The sequence below is a fragment of the Tursiops truncatus genome, chromosome 8 (assembly GCF_011762595.2).
Source record: "Tursiops truncatus isolate mTurTru1 chromosome 8, mTurTru1.mat.Y, whole genome shotgun sequence".
Lineage (NCBI taxonomy): Eukaryota > Metazoa > Chordata > Mammalia > Artiodactyla > Delphinidae > Tursiops > Tursiops truncatus.
This window is the reverse complement of record NC_047041.1, coordinates 44,309,269-44,323,140: the sequence shown is the minus strand read 5'-3', so window position 1 is coordinate 44,323,140 and position 13,872 is coordinate 44,309,269.

The window sequence follows — 13,872 nt, the reverse complement described above, 5'->3', positions numbered from 1 at the left end:
AATTTATCATTTTCACTTTGTTTTCTGGATTTTAGTGGGTGAAACATTAAAGTCACATCCAAGACATCCTCTACATTGCAATCAGCAGTCCTTTCCACAAATCTATTTCATTCATTTATTTATTTTCTATATGCAGGTGTTCTGCTATGCTTTCCGGTCGTTATGATGAAAAAGGAAGAGGCCCTGGCTTTACTTTTACAAGTAGGATAGACAAACTTAAAAAAAACATAAAGAATTAAAAAAAAAAACCATGAATCACTTTATTTAGGAGCACATAAATAAGAGTGAGTTTTTGAGCTGAACCTTAAAGGAAGAGAAGAAATTTGTTTATTCTTTGTGTATTCCTTTGTTTTTTAGTTGGAACCAATTATATCCTCCACGAGTGCCCCCATATGCACGTGCATGGGCCCTTCGGTTGTGGCTGGGCTCACTACTGTGGACTCATTGATAGGTAGAGCTGCCCACTCCCCAGCCCCTGTCCTGGTTGGCTGCCAGGTCCTACCTAGGGCAGAGGCTGCTGGCCCACTGGTGGATGTAGCTGTGTCCAGGTATGGCTGGCTGCTTGGTGGGTGGGGTCCAAGAGCTGGTGCCAGCCTGCTGGTGGGTGGGTAAGCCCCTGGCCCTAATAAGCTAGAGGGAGGACTCCAAAGTGGTGCTTGCCAGCATTTTGTTCTGGGGGCTCATCTTCCTAGTGCAGGACCCCCAAGCTGGGCAGCCTGATGTGAGACTCAGACCCCCTCACTCCTTGGGAAGAATCTCTGCAATTATGATTATTCTCCTGTTTGGGGGTTGCCTACCCAGGGATGTGTGTCTTAACTATACGGCATCTCTGCCCCTCCTATCCATTTTGTTGTGGTTCTTTCTTTATATCTTTAGTTGTGGAAAATCTCTTTTGCGTGTCTTCAGGCTGTTCTCATAGACAGTTGCTGTGTAAATAGTTGTAATTTTGGTGTGCTTGTGGGAGGAGGTGAGGTCAGAGTCTTACTACTCCACCATTTTGGCCATAACCCCTATCTATTATTTGTATATTTAGTAGAAGATAGTGTTAGTGACAGTTTGAGACATATTGGAACTAGAGCACTTTGATCATTTCATTTTTTCTTTTGTATGACTCTAGAGATTATCTGAGACTTAAGCAAGAAAACTCACCATTTAAAAAAATTCAGCTTCTTTTTCATGGTGGAGCAGCAAAGCATCATAAACCAGATCTATTTATTTGGCAGAGACTGACTTAACAGGTCCCTTGGGCAAATATTAATCAAATAGGCACCTAATATCCTAAATAGGCAGAACTCTGATATGGGGAAGATGTGCACAGGGACTTAGGAACCTCCAGAAAGGAAGATATTAAGATCCCAACCTATTTCTATCCCAGAGGAAAGTTATCCCAGAGGAAAACTTTAGGGACAATGGCTAGGACTTCAAAATAAGTTAAAGAACTCTGACCTTCTAAATCCAACCTTGAGCACCTCTGGATGAAGGGAATGCTCAGGAGAGCATGACCTGGAACAGCAAAGATGTCTTTGCTGAAGCTGATCTGGAAACACTCAGTAGCGCAGCACTAGTTATCAATTGTACCATTTGGCGGCAAACGAAAGCACTCAAAAAGCTAGCATCTGCCGGCAGCCACGTCTAATTCTTGAGTTCCCTTTTAGTCTAGAAGCGGGACTGGCCACTCTAGGTTGAAAAGTTCCCCAGAGGGTTCTTAGACAAGTACTGGGTATTGAGGCAGCCCTAAAAGAGATACTCTAAAATCCTTGTTGGATTAGTTTGTTGGATTGTCATAACAAAATCTCACAGACTGGATGGCTTAAACAACTAAATATTTCCTCACAGATCTAAAGGCTATAAGTCCAAGATTGGGATGTCAGCAGAGCTGGTTTCTTCTGAGGCCTCTCTCCTTGGCTTGTGGATGGCCGTCTTTTCCCTGTGTCTTCATATGGTCTTCCTTCTGTGTATGTCTGTGTCCTAATCTCCTCTTCTTATAAGGATGCCTGTCATATTGGATTCTGAACCACCCATAGGACCTCATTTTTAACTTTACCACCTGTTTAAAGACTCTATCTCCAAATACAGTCATATTCTGAAAGACTTGGGATTGGGGCTTCGACATGTAAATTTTGTGGGGACACAATTCAGTCTATAACGTTTGCCAAGTAGTACAAATGGAGACTTGAGTGAATTTGAATGCTAAAAAGATACAACTTTTAGTATTTTGAAAAGTTATTGTTAAATCAACACCCATCACCCATCAATTTTTATCACATCTAATGCTAGGCCAACTTGTTTCAGAACTCTTTGTTAAAAAGATAAATATAGAAGACACCACTGGGGTTCCCTGTAAGTCCTTCTTCATTCCCATTCACATCTGTCCCTCCACAGAAGTCATCAAAATTTATCCTCAAAACATTTCTATGGATGTTTTTATTCTTATGTTGTAAACTTACCTGTACTCTAAACTGGTGAAGTAGAAAATACCATTAGATCTGCTTAATATTCTTATATAAATGTCAACTTCAGACTAAATTCCATATTCCCTAGCATGGCATAGTTCTTAGAGACTGGTCCTTACCTGCCTTTCCAGTCCCACTCACAGCCGCTCCCCTACTCAATGGTGAGCTGAGCAAGTCATTTGCACTCATATGTTTTCTTCCCTTGCACGTGTTCTTCTCTTTGCCTAAGTTGACCTTACCTTTTGCCATGTGGTTTCGTGTCCCTCATTTATACTCTCGTATCATTGAATAATGCCTTTGCCCACAATCAATACACGTTATATCAGATTAAAATTGTAAGTTTTCTTGCATGTTTTACCCAAAGGATTTGGAGTGCCTTGAATATAAGGAGTGAACCTTTCACAATTTAATGTTTAGGACTTGGCACATGGAATATTATTAGCTCAACTAAGAGTTGTTAAATGAATGATGAATTAAATGAATTATTTAGTTGTTGATGATTTTGATTGTAATACTCCTTGGTGACCCATGCTTGCACCATGAAATTGAGAAAAAATTTAGTTTTTTTTTTTATTGGAGTATAATTGCTTTACGATGTTGTGTTAGTTTCTGCTGTACAGTGAAGTGAATCAGCTATATGTATACGTATATCCCCTCCCTCTTGGACCTCCCTTCCCCCACCATGCCACCCATCTAGGTCATCACAGAGCACTGAGCTGAGCTCCCTGTGCTATGCAGCAGGTTCCCACTAGCTATTTTACACATGGTAGTGTATTTATGTTAAACCTAATCTCCCAGTTCATCCCACCCTCCCCTTCCCCCGGTGTCCACACATCCATTCTCTACATCTGCGTCTCTATTCCTGTCCTGCAAATTGGTTCATCTGTACCATTATTCTAGATTCCACGTATATGTGTTAATATACAATATTTGTTTATCTCTTTCTGACTTCACTCTGTATGACAGACTAATAAATCTGAAAATAATGTGTTTCCAAGTCCCCGTTCCAACAACAGAAGCAGCACCTAGATAAGGAAAAGAGATAAATGTACTTTGCAAAAATTGTTTCTCCTACTGAGACTTTCATGATACTGCTGCCTTCCTTCTGTGGCTGTGGTGTGTGTGTATGACAGGTTCCAGGATCCCCGAGTACAGCCTTCACTTGACACCTGACAGCTCTTTCCCTCCCTGATTCTGCTGGGAGCTGTTACAAGCCAGCAGGCGGCAGGGACTTGTCATCCCCTCTTATAAAGATGGAGAACCCAATCCGGAAACAAAATCCACTAAAACCCGTAACTCAGGGAAGGGAGTGAGGTTTTAGGGAGACATATAATAGACCCTTCAAACAAATTGAAAAGCTAGTCCAGGTTCTAAAATTTTAAAGTCTTTTTATCACATCTATGTTCAATATCTGTCTCTTCTCAAGAAAAAAAATTGTTTTCTGTCAAATCCTAGGTCATAGGCTTCCCAGGAGAAGGCAAAAGTCAGCTTCTTCCCAGGTAACAAAGTCTCCCAACTATAGCTCTCTCTGCCTGGGAAACAGCCCTGGACCCTCTCCTTGCTAAACAGAGTAGCCACTTTCAGCACACAGCCTTGCTCCACCACCAGTGTTAATTGCTTCCTTGGGATGTGTTGAGAAGCTGGGGCAGGAGATGGCTGGCAGTAACCCGAGGAGATTTCTGAGGGCTCCCTTCCTGCACTCATTATCCCTCGTTGACACTAGCAGCCTCTAAGTTTCCTTGGAGCACCCCACGTCGGTCCTGCCAGGGGATGTCACCATGGGAAACCCTCCCTCCTGAATGATTTAGCTGGAGGTTAATTCCCCGGCACAATGCCTGGGGAAGCCAGGTAATATACACAGGAGACTGCTAAATCCCAGGCAGGTCCCTGTCTGCTCCTCACACTAATTAGTGGGAGGAGACAGAAACCATGTAGGTTGGCAGACCTGAGAGAATACGGGCTGCCTATAGCGTCATCACTAGAGAACAAGTCAGAGGAGAGAGCTGAGACCTCATGGGGCAGCTTTGCCTGGAAGGAAGAAAGAGCTCAGGGTAATAGGACAGTCAGGTGGTCTTCTTTTGCAGCCCTCAGAATGCCTGACCAAGGACTCAGGACTAATTCCATGATGAGTAATTATCACCTGCCTCGGCTCAGAAGCTATGGACAGAAATGTTTCTATGGAAGGTAATATAAGAAAATTCAACTTAATAAAGCAATAGCTAACTCTGGGGTAGCAACAAGCACTTGAAACACATGTAACATGCGTTTTTAAATAAAAGCTCTCTCACTACACACACGCACGTGCGCACACACACACACACACACAATGAGCAATAAGAGAATTTCTTGTTTTATTTGGAAAAGAGGAGGCCTGTGCAAAAGTGACAAATCTGAAAGACACTGACTGACCCTAAAGAGATCAGAAATCATCTAAAAGTACCATCTCTCTGAGATATTTCTACTCCTGAAGGTATATCGTTCCAGGATTGTTTCAACTCTTTCACGTGATCCTGCTTGTTTCCTCAAATAGATGATGATGTTCCTAGACAGATCAGTGTTTATCTCATCCATTTTTGTATAGCCTATGGTGCCTAGTAAAGTGACAGGCATAAAGAAAGTGCTAAATCAGTGTTTCCGGAAAGGAAGGAGAAAGGGAGAGAAGGCAGCACTGACATGATGGATGCAGGAAAGGAGACAAGGGTGAAAGTATATGAGGGATGTCTCAGGGGTTTCCAGAATTATAGAAGAATCCACTCTCTGGGCCAAAATATAGGTTAAAAACTGTTTTTTTCATTGCAATGGACGCAAAATGTCCAGCGGCCATAAAGTTAAAAAGCATTCAACAGTGTTTGTACACAGCTCTTATTTTCCAATCAAATTCATGATCAAACAATATTTGGATACATTCTGCACTGCTTTTTACATTCTTTTGCCTGAAGCTGCCCAGATTCAATAAATAAAACTCCTAAGTCCAGGAGAAAATAAGCAGAAATCCTGAACAAAGGACTTCAAACAGGGCATATGAATATGTTTTTCAGCTCTTTTCAAGGTAGATGTGCAAACAGCTAAAGGAATGACAGCACTGAACTTGATCCACCTGCTTAAAACCAGTGATCTACCCTTTAGGTAAGTGTCCTTTTTTCTTATAAATAGGACAGATTGCAACATGGTCAGTGCTAGCAAATACTGTACCCATGAGAGAGGTTTACCCCCTGATAATTTCCCCAAAACTATAAGGAAAGAGGAAGCCAAGACAGGAACTCAGAGGTTCTCAATCCTAATACTTTCTCTTTCATTAATTTTGAGGGAAACATGGGGAACCTCTATGTATCTAAATCTATAGCATCCTTATCTGTCTCCCTCCCCCCATCTCTCTCTCTTTCTTTCTCTCTCTGTAACTTGAATGTATACATGTCTGTCTATGTGCACACACACAAGCACACACACATGTATGTACTTTCCCCTGAGTGATGAAAGAAAGGAAAGGAGCACATTGGGTAATTCCTGGAAAGTCTGCAAAGTTAATTTTATTTTCAAGCACTCAAAGATTTACTAGGAAGAATAACGTGACAGACTTGTTTTTTAAAACTTTACTGTTTTCTTACCTAGAACTTGCTTCTTTTGTCTATCTCTTGACTCTTATCTCACTCATTATAGCAATTTAAGAAGAATCTTCTCTGGTTCTGGTTCTAGTTAAGATGGGGTAAGCACCCTCCACCTTGTCTCTCCCACTGAGTAGAGCTATGAAACTTGGACAAAATGCATAGAGCAGATGCTTTAGGACCCTGAGAAATAAATGAGAGCAGACAGGCTGAGGAAGAAGACTGGAATTCAAAGTGCCACCCAACTGTTGTATTTACCATTTTTTCCCACCGCTCTTCCTGCCACTTGGTGTCAGGTGGAGGCCCAGGTGTGGAAACACACAGCAGAGCAGGGCTGGAATTAAGGTGAGATGAGGGATGCAGGGTTATAAAGTGCAGAGCCAGAGCCTGTCTTTATTTAAAATTGTAATCTTTTGTCCATTATGAATTTGTGCATTCGTTTTGAGTTTTTAAATGATACATTAAATTTTTCTTTGACTTTATTATTGATTTTTGGTGCCCCCTTAAATTTTGCACTTGTGGCACGCACCTCACTTGTTTCACCCTAGTCCCGGCCCTGTAGTAAGGTGGGGTAACTAAAACCCCAGCTTTCTGGCTGGAGGACCAGAAAAGTGAGCCCCAGGAAACTGGAATCTGCCAAGGAGATGAATAGAGAAGAGCTCAGGAAAGTGACCCTATGAAAATTGTATATAAACTCCTGGGCTAAACCCCAAGTTGTGCAGGCATAGCTCTGATGCTAACCAGCAAACCAAAATCTTTAGTATTGAACCAAGATACACCACTGCCCAGGACACAGACTGGCCACTAGGTGTAGTACACAGGACAGACAGAAGCAAAGGCTTTGAAAACTTAACTGACATTAGAACCACAGATGGACCATCCCACAGAAGGCGGGATTGACTTGCAGCCTGAACCTACCTGAAACAAAATATCAACACTATTCATTAGGCAGTATATGAAGAATAAGGAAAATCTTAACTTACATTGGAAAAGAAAATCAACAGACGTCAAGGCCAAAATGACAGAGATGTTGGAGCTATCTGACACTCTTCCAAGCTCTTTCAAGCAGCTATTGTAAAACAATCCAGAAAACTATCATGAATACTCTTGAAACAAATGGCAATATAGAAAGTCTCAGCAAAGAATTAAAAGATGTAACGATGAACCAAATAGACATCTTTAAGCTAAAAAATACAATAACAGAAATAAAGAATTCACTATACCTTAAATTTACACAATGTTATGTGTCAATTATATTTCAATAAAGCTTGAAAAAATAAGAAATACAAAATTCACTAGTTGGACTCAACAGTGAAATGGAAATGAATTGAGGAGAATAGAGAGAAGAGCCAGAAAACTTGAAGATAGATAAATGGAAATAACCCAGTTTGAACAACAAATATTGGGGAAAAAAAGAAAAAACAAGCAGGACAATAAAAAAGTCTAATATTTGTGTCATCAGAGTCCCAGTGATCAGAAAAGTTTGGTGCTGAAAAAAATAGTTGATGAAATAATAGCTAAAAACTTGCAGGTTTTTGCTACACAGTTTGATAAATTTTAATAGATTTTAATGAATCATATAAATTGATAAATTTATATGATTTAAAAATCATATATTTAAAATATATTTAAAATCATATAAAATGACAAATTTTAACAGATTTTAATGAATCATATAACCACTGCTGCAAACTGGATTTCAAACCTAGGTCTTCTTTACTCAAAAGCTTATTCGGATCCATTCATGTGCTTCGTGAGGTCTGCATTTGAACTTTCCAAACAGATATGCTCTTTTAAAAAATATCCAGGGAAGGGTATTAGTATTTGGCCCTCGCCATTTCCTCCATTCTCAGAAGTTCCTGACACTGATCTATCAATACTGCATTAACAACTATGCTCAGGCAATTTCCCTCAAAGCCAGTTTTTTTGATAGATGAAAATATCCAGTGGCCTAAAAGAAATTGAGGCCACCCCTCTGAAAGTCAGCGTGGCATGCCTTCAGTGTGTGGGGTCTCCTTACTTGCTGGGCCTTTAGCTGACAAAAGAAAAAGGGAGGGGGAGGTTAATGTGAATATTATATGCTTCCCACCACTACCTCTGAGAAATCCATCACACAAACAAACATGAAAGTCACCAGACAGTGATGTCCAGTGAGAAAAGTGGAGTTTCACTCACAATGGTGAAGAAAAGTTAAAACCAAATGAGATCAAGAGGTTGGGGCCATGAGACCAAGCCTGAGAATTTAAATGAGTTTTATCAAAAGCTTTAATTACACAGAGGTTTGCCAAGGACAAATAGCCAATTTAGTTTTCAACCAGGTGCACTGTTAGAGAATGCTTAACAAAGCCACTGGTTAGGAAAAACAAATCTGAATGAACGACTAAATGAGAAAAGCATTCTTATTTATGCCATTGCTTCTCATAGAGCAAGTACCATATCTCATAGGGCAAGTATCCTATACCATGTGGTATAGTATAAAGTGCACCCATTTTGAAATCACAACTTTTCATAAATCTCACATCTCCCAATGTATGTGGGCAGGTCATTATACCTCTTTCTTGACCTTGCTTTCATAAACTGTGGAGAATGAAGATATAATAGGGCCTCACATGACTGTTGGAAGAATTACTGCATGTAAAGTGTCTTGCACATGCCAGGCCACATCTCTGAGAGCTTGGGTATTTGGAAGGAAGCACTTTCCTTGCATTTGTAGTGGCAGTAACATTCATTTGAAAGGCCTTCCAACTTCATCATGTTCTGTAAGGCTTGAAGAACCAGGCCAGGATAAAACCAGATCTCTGAGTTAACTCTATCACTGGATAATTTTCTGCATTCCAACAGCCTCCAAGCTTTATATATTAGATGGAGAAATAAAATACATAATACTTCAACTTCCTGGCTTTGAAACACCTCGGTGAAGCAAGTAGGTCACCTGGAATATCAGTATGAATTTTAGAAAAAAGCAAAAGTGTAATAAATATCATCTGAGAATGCCTCAAACACAGTTTGAAAGCTAAGAACCCTATTGATAGTTCAGCTCAAATAGGATTCACTGAGCACCTACTGGATATGACATGTTCTCTGCCCTCTAGCTGCTAAAGCATACCTGGGTGGACAGAAATCTCACTGGACATCCTCGTGTGATAAATCTGGTAATGGAAAGATATACAAGGAACAGAATGAACATGAAGGAGGCCGCTAACTTTGTTAAGGAAGACAGGTATGCTTCACAGAGAATGTGGTACCTGAACGCAAAGATAGATAGGGCTTTTTTTAATTGAAGTATAGTGAATTTACAATGTTGTGCTAGTTTCAAGTGTACAGCAAAGTGATTCAGTTATACATACATACATATATACATATATGTATGTATATATATATATATATTCTTTTTCAGATTGTTTCCATTATAGATTATTGCAAGATACTGCGTATAGTTGAGTATAGTTGCTTGTGCTATACAGTAGGTCCTTTCATATGCTTATTTTATATACAGTAGTGTGTATATATTAACCCCGAACTCCTAATTTATCTCCCCGCCCCGCCCCCGTCACTATCCCCTTTGGTAACCATAAGTTTGTTTTCTATGTCTGTGAGTCTATTTCTGTTTTGCAAATAAGTTCATTTGTATCATTTTTTTAGATTCCACATGTAAGTGATATCATATGATATTTGTCTTTGTCTGACTTACTTCACTTAGTATGATAATCTCTAGGTCCATCCACGTTACTGCAAAAGGCATTATTTCACTCTTTTTTATGGCTGGGTAATATTCCACTGTATATATATACCACATCTTCTTTATTCATTCATCTGTCGATGAACATTTAGGTGGCTTCCATGTCCTGGCTATTGTAAACAGTGCTGCTATGAACATTGGGGTACAGGTATCTCTTCAAATTAGAGTTTTCTTCAGATATATGCTCAGGAGTGGGATTGCAGGATCATATGGTAACTTTATTTTTAGTTTTTTAAGGAACCTCCATACTGTTCTCCATAGTACCTGCACCAATTTACATTCCCACGAACAGTGCAAGAGGGTTCCCTTTTCTCCACACCCTCTCCAGAATTAATTATTTGTAGACTTTTTAATAATGGCCCTTCTGACTGGTGTGATGTGATACCTCATTGTAGTTTTGATTTGCATCTCTCTAATAATTAGCAATATTGAGCATCTTTTCATGTGCCTGTTGGCTATCTTTATGTCTTCTTTGGAGAAATGTCTATTTAGGTCTTCTGCCCACTTTTTGATTGGGTTGCTTGTTTTTTTTTTTATTAAGTTATATGAGTTGTTTAATTAATCCCTGGTCAGTAGCATTGTTTGCAAATATTTTCTCCCAGTCTGTAGGATTTTCAGGTTGGACCTGGGAACAGACTTTCCAGGCAGGAGGAACAGCTTGTACAAAAGCACAGAACCAAGTGATTTCAGGGAGTTATCAGGTTTATCATGCCCTTGGAACAAAACAGTTGGAATGAGAAACTTTTTCCCTGAATCAGGATTGTCTGATTCTAAATTTCACCCAAGTGATATAATGCAAGGAATAATGTGTAGCAAAAGACCTAGGCTGGCCATTTGATCTTGGACAAACGACTCTAAGCACTGGTTTCTTCATCTATGAAATGGGTTAAAGATCACTGCTACTTCATATGACTGTGATGATTTGCTAACATGAAAGCATTCTTTAAACTGTAAATCTCTATAGATGTGTATTACTATGGATAGTACTTTAGATGTGATCATTTATAAATCACCCATATTATAATAATTTAAAATAGCTATATTTATAAAGCAACAAATACACAGTTCTCCAAATAATATTAATATATAGGATATGATTACCACTAAAATGTTCTAGGAATTGAGATAGGTATGAAAAGACATTTTTGAATCACTTTCAAAATGATTAGTGACTATGATGAGAAATATCTTGGTATATAGAATATATGTAGAATTTCTATATAGAAATTCTCTATAGAATTTCTATAACTTGAATGCAATTTTATAACAATTAAATTTGCATGTTTTCCCCTTAAGCTACAAACTGCTTGAGGATAGGGAATATGTCTTCTGCATAGCCCCCTATCCTAGTTCAGTGCTTGGAACCCTTCAACGGCTCTCCGCCTTCACCCTCTGCATGACGTTTACCATGACTCTTCCCATTAACAGGAGATGGAAACAATAGGAGGTCAGGGAATACCTTGGAGCAACCTCTCAAATGGAAAATATTACTTGGCAAATCTCTGCCTCAGCCAGATGTTTTTACCTGCAGTGCAATGTCCTATGAATTTCCAGGTGAGTGGCCATACATTTTTACAGCCAAAACAAAGAAGGAAATGTGAATATTTACATGATTCAATGTGCAAAAGAGGAAGGCAAACTGGAGGCATTAGGAAAAGCACAATCATCTCTGATATTAAAACCAGTGAATCATTTCTCTGGGGCCTCAGAGGACACTGTGTAATTAACAATGCCCACAAGAGCATCCTTGCTGTAAATACAGCACGCTACAAAAGGGCCATAACCATGAAATCTAGGGACATTCCCGTTGGTCATTTGCAATCTAGAAATAGGTTTTACAGTACCTAGAGGAACAAATGGACAGTATAATCTTTAGATAGTCCTGCATAAACATTGTTTTCTCAGAGCCAATTTGATAAGCACAGAGCATCTGTGACTTTGAGAACGAGCTCACTGAACAATACAGCTGCAGCACTGCCATTGCATGGCAGTTAAGAATCCAGGTTCTAGACTCATACTTACCCAACTGCTTACTATTAATTCTGCGACCTTGGGCAAATCGCTTACCTTCCCTGAGCCTCGATTTTCTCATCTATAGAATGGGGATAACAATAGCATCCATGTCATAGGGTTGTTGTGAGCACAAAATAAAATGCGGGAGAAGCACTTAGCTCAATGTGTGGGACATGGTAGGCATTTAATAAATGCTAGTTATTAACACATGCTATGAAGGGAAAAATCATTAACTCTCCTAACTCGTCACTTCCTTCAGTTGAGTCTGGTTACATTTCACTCTGGCTTATAATTTCTATTCATTTCCAATAGAGGTTTCCTTGCAGTTCCTCTGCTAACGTGAGGAAAGGAATCCACTGGATTTTGCAGTTACCTCTTTTATGTGAAAACTTAAGCCTCTCTTCTTTGAAAGAGGTATTATCTTTCAGGAATGTTCCTAAAATGGTTATGAATCACGCAGCTCAAAGGCCTCCACACAGACCACATACCCTCAAGGGAGGAGGCTGCCTTCGTCTCTGCCCAGAGTGTTCCCCTCAGAGTTCAGAGTCAAATGTTACTAGACTCACTCAAGAGTGTTCTGTTTCAGGGCTTCTGTGGGGCCATTCAGTAATCGTTTATTAAGCACCTACTATGTGCCATGTTTGCTCCTGAGTTTATTATAGTGAACAGATGGCATCCTTGCTCACACAGCCCCTGGATAGGCTCCTTGGCTTCTATTCCCCACATACTTCAAAGTTTTCTAAAATACAATCTATTTTAAAAGAGTTTTTTGATCTTACCTTAAAAATGGAAACCCTCCTTCCTGTTTGAAACTTCAAACGAATGGTAAGTGGTCCGGTGGTCCCTCCAACATCTCATCTGCCTGGGTTGGTCTCATTCCACTGCAGACTCTTCCTCAGGGCCCTTCTGTGTAGAAAATGGGTTCCACCCACAGAACTGCCCCGCGGCTTGCCCAGGTGCCCCGGGTGTCAATGCATCCCTGAAGTCATGTCGTTTTTGTCAGCAAGTCTGGACACAACTGGACACAAACTGGACACACAGACTGGACACATGGTTGATGTATCTCCAAGAGCCTGGCCTGGCTCACTGCCAGCCAGCATTGGGCCTGAGCTTGAAGACTGGCCAGTGAATTACAGTGGGTGCACATGTGCTACCCGTCCCTCCCCCCAAGGCTGTGCCCTGATTCTCTGGATGCTCACGTTCTCCTTGGAGGCTCTAGCCTCACTATAATAATCTTGGTAAAAGTAAGCCTTTGTGATTCTACGCAGTCAATTAGGCAAACATTGAACTGTGTGGTTACTCACTGAGCTCAGCAGATGAACAGAATCGACATCCTCTCTGTTAGTGCTATGGCATGCTTCAGCTTCTATTAAAGTGGTCTGCCTTTGAAAGGCAAAAGCAACGGTTATTCAGAGGGGCTACAAAAGGGAGAAAGCACAATATTCATTTTCCTTCTCTTTCTGTAAACACACTTTGATCAGGACCGCCCTACTTTCTGTCTCCAAAGGATAGCCAGATCCCTGCGTCTTATTAAGATCCAAAGATCTCTGGGTCTGACAGAGAACGACAAATATCATATGATATCACTTATATGTGGAATCTAAAAATAGGGTACAAATGAACTTACCTACAAAACAGAAATAGAGTTACAGATGTAGAAAACACACTCATTGTTAACAGGGGGTAAAGAGGGAGGGATAAATTGGGAGATTGGGACTGACACATACACACTACTATATATAAAATAGATAACTAATAAGGGAGCACAGGGAGCTCTACTCATACACTGTAATGGCCTATATGGGAAAAGAATCTAAAAAAGAGTGGATATATGTCTATGTACAACTGATTCACTTTGTGTACACCTGAAACTAACACCACACTGTAAATCAAATATACGCTAACAAAAATTTTAAAAAACACAAAGATCTCTGGGTCTTACTAAAATAAGAATTTCTGCTCCCATCTAACTTTCTGGATCTACATTCTTGTAACATTTTACATCAGACAGAACTTTGGGAGTGCAGAGAAGTCAAGCAACTTGTCCAAGTCCACAAAGCAAGAG